Below are 8,810 nucleotides of genomic sequence, written 5' to 3' on the forward strand. Positions count from 1 at the left end.
GCAGGGGTCAGTGGACCGTCTGGAGGCACGCGCCTCCCCACCTTCTCAGTCAGGGCAGAGTGAAAGAAAAAGAATTGAACTAGAAGTGGCGGGAGTTCTAGTCCCTGAGACGTGGCAAGATTGGCTGTTTCCACTAGATGTTTCCGAGCACTAACCTCTCAGTATCAGTGTCTCCAGCTAATAAATGGGAATAACCATTCCTCCCCGACTCCCATCAACATCTCTGATTTGCTGAAGGGCTTCAAAGTACAAAAAGACATATTATATCCTTATATATAAAGCAGTCATTAATAACACATGGTTCTCATATTTCATCCCAACAGGGATGGGGAAAAATCAAGGACACAATTAGGAATGAGTTTTTTAGTGCTGAAAGAGGGAAGGTCCAAAAATCAACACATGATCACAGAATAACAACACAGGGGAACCAAGGCATGTCCTCAAATGAATTAAAATTGGCACCAAAGCTAGTTGTTAAATACTAAGGACTATTCGCAAATGTTTAGGACACTCAGAGACTGGAATCCTCAAAGTCACTGACAGGTTAAATATGTTGTCGTGAGTAGAGGTGTCAGTAGGGGCATAATCTGGGGGATAATACCTTGAAATAAATAATCTACAAGTAGCGCTATGTGGTTTTCTGACAGAAAATGTGACTGAGGAAACTACAAAAAGAAGTTCCAACAGAAGTAAGTGAATAATGGCAGGTGAGGTTTATTATTATTATTATTATTATTATTAGATACTTACTATGTACTTTTTACCACCTTGTGCCATTTCATTCTCAGGGCCTCATGATACAATCAGTATCAAGATTCTCCCCATCTTGAAGATGAATAAGCAGGTACAGAGAAGTTAAGCAACCTGCCCGACCCCGTAAGCGGCAGACACGGGATACAAACCCAGGCAGTGTGACCGCTCTACACCGTCACCCACATCCTCGCCAGTCAACTGATGAGGCCAAGGGGTAGCATCCAACACCACTTTAGTAAAAGCTGCCAACGTCCAAGGGCTTTACTAAGTGCCAAGCACCACCAGGAACCGTCCACAAGCTCATCAAAACCTTGCTCAACCTTAGGGAGGTAGGCACTGCAATTATCTCAGTCTTACAGATGAGGAAACAGGGGGGCAGAGGCATCAGAGATAGGAAAGAACTTCCTGACCACTAAGGACAGTGTTTCATTATCACACCTCTCCAGGCCTCCTCAAAAGAGCCCCTTGTGCTAATTACTCCCTTGTGAAAGGTCAATACCACAGCAAAGCCATATATTTGTTTATGTGCTGTATATATGTATATATCTCTGACTTATGTATAAAAAGAGTAGGATTTTTTTTTACCCCACCAAGGATCACTTTTTGCCTCCATTGAGAACGTGGCCTACAGCTTAAAGGATCCTTATACAAGCAGTCAGTTGTGATTCAGGAAAGTGGTTCATTTATTAACTTCTCATTCATTCATTCATTCATTCAATCCTTCAGTATTTACTGAGGGAAAGGAACCAGACACAATACAGTATGGAACTGTGTTATTCCATTTATACGACATTCAATAAAAGACAGAACAAATCTATGGTGATAGAAATGTGAACAGTGCTTGATTCTAGAAGAAAAAGTCTGAATGCAAGGGCCCAGAGGAACTTTCTAAAGATGCAAATCTTTTTATCTTGATCTGGGTCATGGTTACACGTCTGCATACCTTTGTCAAAACTTATTAAACTGCATACTTACGAAATCTACATTTACTGAATTTAAATTATCTCCTAACAGAGTGTTCAAGAAAGTATTTCCCAGCATGTGCCAGCCTGGTTACTTTAAATTGGTCCCTGAAGCTCTAACTTGCTGCAGGATACCAAAGCCCAACCCAATGTTCTGTTGTCATGCAGGGTCAGGGAAACAGATGGACCCCTTGATCTGACTTCACCAGTGTTGTCTTGGAATCCCAGGTGGAGCTCTGATGACCCAACGTCATCACGGGGTGGAAAAAGTCAAAGGGATCTATGGACTTTCATGTGGAGGCAGGCTTCAAAATCAAGTGCTCTGAGATCTGTACAACGACTGCTAGGGAAGAGGTGACGAAAGTCCGCAACATCACCGCAGGGAAGAAGCGAGGGGAAGCCTTTCCCGGAATATGAGAGCACTTATCCCTCTGGACGGGGGCCCACGTGCTGCCTTGTGACACTGCTTGTACTTGGCACCGCATGGTTATTGACAGCAGCTCTGTTCTTTCGCCTTCCACATGCTTACGTCATTTTCTCAATTGGAACAGACATGGCCTATGGTCTGGGCTGTGTTTTTACACCCGGCTCAGTGACCAGGCATGACACCTTAAAATCAGATTCCCAGGACCACAGAACCAGGCACATCAAATTTTCTGAACCAAATACTGGGAAAAGTGTCTGAAAAAAGATCTTTGTGCTACTTTTGAGTATGAGAACCTGCCTAAGGGACACAATCTAGATGCCCGTCTCATGGAATTGCTAATACAATTTTAGAGGCACAACAGGAAAACTCCAAAGCTGGCCCTTCCAGAAAATTCAAGACAACTAGTCATTGCAAGAATAAAGCAGCCTTAAAATCCTTATTCTGTCTAAAACACTATATTATCCTCGAAAAGGGGGATAAACTTGATAGACTTTGCTTTTGAAGAAAATGGAAATATGATCAACTAAATAAACCAGGGTTTTTGGAAATTTTCTTCATAAGAGTTGGCCAGAGAAAGAACTAACAGATCTAAGCTTATACGTGTTGAGAACCTACCATGTATCAGGTATTCTGCTAAGCAGGGTATAAACATTATCTTGCTCACTCTTTCCAACCACTCCGGAGGTAGGTGCTATCATTATACCAATGTTTGCAGAAATTAAAAGGGTTAACATTTGCCCAATTTAGGATGATGGAAGCAGGAAACTGGCTTGAGACCTTCTACTTTCATGCTTCACACCTGCCTGCTCTTCCTAGGTGGCCTATAACCTTAGATGACCCTGCAGGGATATGATTTTGCCTCTCAGAGAAGGGTGAGAGAACCCAGAGAGGGAGTGGCCAGGCTGGTATTTGAATGGGGGGCACACATCCATGTAAGGACGCACCACAGCCTGCTGCCCCTGAGGGTCTGTGAAGGATTTAGGTAGGAACTAAGTTTCAGCAGGTCACTAAGAGAAGAGCAGGCCACTTGGACGTGCGCTGGGCCAGCCTCTGGGTTACACGTAGCTGAGCGCGGCTCTACCAACTTGGACCTGAGAGCTGACGCCCGATGTCAGAACCCTGGGTGGGGACGGCCAGCACGGCAGCCGTTTCAGGTTGGAGGATTAGAGGTCCAACATACACCACGTTCACCTGGGACGTCCACTTCCTGGACGTCTTACCTGGACTGTCTGCACCGTGTAGATTTTCTTCAGGTTCGAGGCACACTCAGCTGCTGTGGCACCAGGGAGGGATCTGAGCGAACAAAAGCAAAAGAGCAAAGAAACAAGAGAAACAAGTAGTCAATGTTCCTGAAAGAAGTCTGCAAGTCTTTGCACAAATTAGGTCTGAAACCACAGAATCAGGCATTTTCTGGAATGTTCTTTAGAATTCAAGATGTGAAATTCCTACTTTGTGAAGTCATGTGTTTGCTTCTCCTAAATGTAAGCATGTTTATTCTGTGGAAATTTAATTAAAAACAATTTTTTTAAAGGAAATGTATTTAAAAAAATATTGGAAACTTAAAAAAAAAACACATTTTAGAAAGCACTAAAATCGCCTTGTCACAACCAAATCTTTTGCTAGGACTGTGGAAAAGAAACGATGCCTACTGTGCAGGTAGGTGACAGGTAAATTGCAGGATCATTGCCGGGATACAGGTTTGAAAACCTTGTCAGTTCCCCGTTGGTAAATATTCACAAACTCTTTAAGAAACAGAGCAACCTTTTGGCAACTTTAAGAAAACACCATCACTAAAAGTCAACTGTAGTTTCACCTGAAATTTGCATACATTTCCAAAACACTTCCTTTTAGAAAAATTCTTTCAGTTACTTTCTCGGGCTGATTTAATTAGCTCTGGGGAACTCTGTGGTCAGAATACATTAATCTTTAGTTTGCCATATGTTCCACTAGATGGCAACATACTACAGGTTTATTCACCAGAAAAATCCGGCACCATTTCCTGGGACTGGGTCTCATCGATCCTTAGAAGCTAAGACTCTCAGTTCCTGCCACCTTTTCTTTCTCCCTACACTGAATTACCAGTTCTTGCTCAAGACCGTTGGGATTCAGGTATGTCAGGCCGAAGATGAAAACTCACCCCTCAAGTAAAGCTTGAAAGCCTCATGTCTGGTTGTGAGGTGAGAAATGGGGTTTGCTGAGAGGAGAACATGCTGGCTTATGGTTGACCCACTAGCATCAGGCATCTGTAAAAAATGATCTTTACTGGCCACTTGCAGAGACACAGCTCCCATGGAACCTGAAGGCATTGCGCTTTCTGGAGAGCTGTTAAACCATTGCACGCTTGAGATACACACAAAACTCACAGAGCACAGAGGCAGAGAGGACAGCAAAGAAGGATCGTGCCCAGGTATAGGGGGGGCGTGAGGTATGAGTGGCAGGGTTCTATAGAGTATAATTCTGGAACTATGGGCCAGTAAATGCTCTCTGGTATCTAACTGGAATAGAAAAAAATTATTTCTGAATACAATTCCCTTGTTTGAAGGTCACTAAGGAAGAACAATTATAGACCAGTTTACGGGCAAACAAAGGACCATGTTAAGTAGGTGAAATCTGATAAATAAATCTAACCCAAGTGTTTACGACTCTTTTCTAGTTGTTTATAAATATGCTGGACATTTTTTTAAAGCAATAACCAACATGATTGCATTTTCTTGCCAGACCTGAAGGCTCAAATAACTATGTTGAAGAGTGCGGTGAACAGTGAGGTATTCAATCAACACCTAACTCTGACAGTGACTGGGCCCCAGATCAATCAATCCATCAGCCCACAGAGACTGCCTTGACTTGGATAAATACTAATTTACTATTTAATGCAGGTTGTTCTGCTGCTTTTGGCTTAAATTATAAAAAGATTGAACAAAAAAACCGAGACAGACCTTGAACCTTTTCTGGATAGATTTTCACATGAGAAAATCTATTACTTTTATATGAAAACCTACTGGCATTTATTCTAATGTCTATTTCTTTTCACTTGAAAAGTATAGCTGACCTCTCCACCAAATATGCCCAGCAGGATATATCCCTGGATTACCCAAAGCACATAGGAGAGTATATACAGGGCTCCTTCCCTAACAGGGTGGGAGACAGGTTAGGATTCAAAGGAAGGAAATGTACTTTGTCTTTCCTTCTTTTTAAAAACGGTATGTTTCAAATTTTTACTATTTCTTAAATCACACTTCAATTTTTTAACTGTGCAGAAGGAGTATAACTGGAATGTTCACCTCAGACATTAGGTCAACTTAATACAATGTGAAGGTAATACTGTTTACCTGGAAAAAGTCACTGAGGAATATTTCCTTTATATGCCTCCTTTTAAATGCCTCTGTATCCACACTGTGGTCTTTTAGTTGCATTCTAGTATAGGAGACAACCATACAAAATCATTCAGGGTCCCTCAGTTTCACTGTCTAAGTCTTACAAAGAAATCTAGTTTCCAGGGTCCAGAAAGGGCTCTTGAGTACAACAACAAGGCAACTCCGTCTGGGTCAGATAATATTATCAGGAGCTAGTGTGTGAGGACACTCCTGCCGGTGTGCTAACCATTCCCCCTGCACTGCATACCTGTCAGTGTGCAAACGATTCCCCTGCACTGCACTCCTGCCAGTGTGCTAATAATTCTCCAGCACTGCATTCTTGCTAGTGTGCTAACCATTTCCCTTGCATGGCACTCGTGCCAGTGTGCCAACCCTACCCTCTGCTCTGCACTCCTAATGGTGTGCTGCACTCCTTCCAGTGTGCTAACCATTCCCCTACTCTGCACTCCTGCTGCTGTGCCAACCCTTCCCCCTGCACTGCCCTCCAGCCACTGTGCCAACCTTTTGCTCTGCACTACACTCCTGCAGACGCACCAACCATTCCCCTGCATTGCACTCCTGCCAGGGTGCTAACAATTTCCCTGCAATGAACTCCTGCCAGTGCGCCAACCATTCCACCTGCACTGCATTCCCACCACTGCGCCCACCCTTCCCCCGGCACTACACACTCACCCCTGCACCCCCCCTCCCCCAGTAGTGCCCCCCCCCCGTACACCCACCCTTCCCCCTGCAAAGCACTTCTGCCCTCACTGCACTCCCACCCATGCATCCGCACTTCCGCCTGTACTGCACTCTCGCCTGTGCGCCAACTTTTCCCCCTTCACTGCAGTCCCACCAGGGCACCCACCCTCACCCTGCACTGCAATACCTCCGGTGCGCCAATCCTTCCCCCTGCACTGCATTCCTGCCAATGTGGTAACAATTCCCCATTTCCCCTGCACTGCACTCCTCCTAGTGTTCCAAACATTCCCCCTGCACTGCACTCCTGCAGGTGCACCAACCATTCCACTTGCACTGCACTCCAGCCAGTGTTCCAACCCTTCCCCCTGCACTGCACTCCCGCCCGTGCCCCCACGCTTCCGCTCACACTGCACTCCTGCCCGTGCGCCCACCATTCCCCTGCACTGCACTCCTGCCGGTCCTAACCATTCCACCTCCATCACAGCACTGAATCCCTGCCACCCAGCTTTGTGGGAAGAGTCTTTCCAGTAGAGCAGAGAAAGTTCTCACACAAACCAACAGGATCACCCTCAGTGATAGGTGTCTTCTGATTAACATTTCGTGATGCTGATGTACTGGCATTTTAAGGAAAAATACCAGCTTCTATGGAAATTCGGTTTCCTAATTTCTTAATGGAGAAGGTTGGATTCTGTGATCTTCAAGGTTTCCTCTTGCTGCCGGAGTGTCTTCTGAATATCCAGGTTTCAAAGTAACGAAACAAGTGTTGTCGGAATTCCTGACAGTACAAAGTGGTTGGCTTGGCCAGTGTAGGAAAGGTATTCTTCTGTGAGCCAAATCTGATCGCGACGGTCACTGAAAAACACCACTATGCCTAATCCTCACGCCTGACCTGGGACATCTTTAACAAGCAAAACCACGTCATATCCACAGAATCAATTGTAAAAGGGTAATAAGCAAGCTGAGATTTTAAAATAATCTGCCTTGTAAACAGGTCAGCCTGTACTTGACTTGCCGGTTCAAAGTTGAACCAGAAGCTGCATCGTCTACTGTTACTGTTTCTTAAAGTAGCAATGCGGGTGGCTCAGGGCAGAGCTGCAGGCCTGGCAGCTGACCGCCCTGCACCCCTCCTCCCCGTGACTCTGAAAGAGACTTGTGCCGGCTGGAAGATAAATGTTTGCCCCGGAGGTAGTAAATCAAAGACACACTATTACTTATCTCACATACACAGTATATTCTCGTATCTTTAACAAACCTTTGTATTTCATTCATGTTACAAACCCAAACCTCTCAACAGAACCCTCAGCAAACCCTCACTCTGCAGACCAAAGAAGGTACTCATCTGGGCGTGATGTTGCGTGCCCCCCTCCCCCCAGGGGACACGTGGCAATATTTGGAGACATGTCCAACTGTCACAATTGAGGGGGATGCTACTGGCATCTAGTAGGTAGAAGTCAGGGCAATTGTGGAGCCTCCCAGAGGGCACAGGACATCCACCTCACCCCCAACAATGGATTATCTAGTCCAAATGTCAACAGAGTCCATGCTGAGAACCCCTGTCAGAAACATGTAACAGAGTCTCAGAGGATTTATAATTTATTTAGTTAACAAAGATTCACTGCACATCTCTTTTAGCTGATGGGGACACAGTTGTGATCACTCGACACAAAGACCTGTCCTCATGAAGTTTACGTTCTCGAACTGGCACCCCCGCTTTCTGAACTCCCCAGATTCCTGAAGCCAAAGAAATTATGATCTCTTTTCTTTGCCAAGGAGGGATGAGGTGGGAGAGAAAGCCATGAGAGGAATATACTTGTCGACGATGACCCTTCCTAGAAGGACACACAGCCAGAGGGGTGGGAAATCACAGAACCAGGGACTCAGAACCTATTTTCACATCCTCTGAATTCTATACCCCCTTTTTGAGGTATACAGCTGCAGCTGAGGACACAGGAGCAGAACAATAAATGCTCTCTGGATGGATCAGATTAAGGAGTTTGAAGTGTTCACCAAGAGTGTTCCGATTTAATGATATTAATGTAATGGCCTCCTTTTACTGAGCACGTGTCATATGAGAGGGTCTGGCTTCTATTGTCTCCAATCCTTTAGCAACGCGGTCAGGTTGGTGTCATCATCCCCACTTTATTAATTAGGAAACTGAGGCTCAGTGAGTCTTTTTAAGTAGCAAATCTGGGTTCTTTCCCTGATCTGTCTAGCTCTCATGCCCATGATCTTCCTCTTAAACAAGGATGGCTCCCAGTAAAAACCAGTCACTGGCGTCATGGGTGGTCACACATGGCCTCTTAACGGCAAATCCCTCTCTCATCTCTTTTTAGACTACCTACTCCCTTCTTGGACCCACCACCTGCTCCGGACTGTCATCCCCCTGCCAACATCCATCTGGCCACACTGCAGGGAGGGGGGCAGATGTGGAGACGCAGGGCTGGGATGGATGCTACCAGAATCCCTGGCAATAACGATACCCAAAAATGTGATATAAGGGACACAATTCAGTAAGAACACATGTACCGGTCATCATTTTCTGGGGCTGAACATGAGAAGAAGATACGTCACCAAATAACACGGGCAGGAAAGCAGAGGGGCTAAGAGGATCAT

The sequence above is a fragment of the Panthera uncia genome, chromosome A2 (assembly GCF_023721935.1).
Source record: "Panthera uncia isolate 11264 chromosome A2, Puncia_PCG_1.0, whole genome shotgun sequence".
Classification (NCBI taxonomy): domain Eukaryota; kingdom Metazoa; phylum Chordata; class Mammalia; order Carnivora; family Felidae; genus Panthera; species Panthera uncia.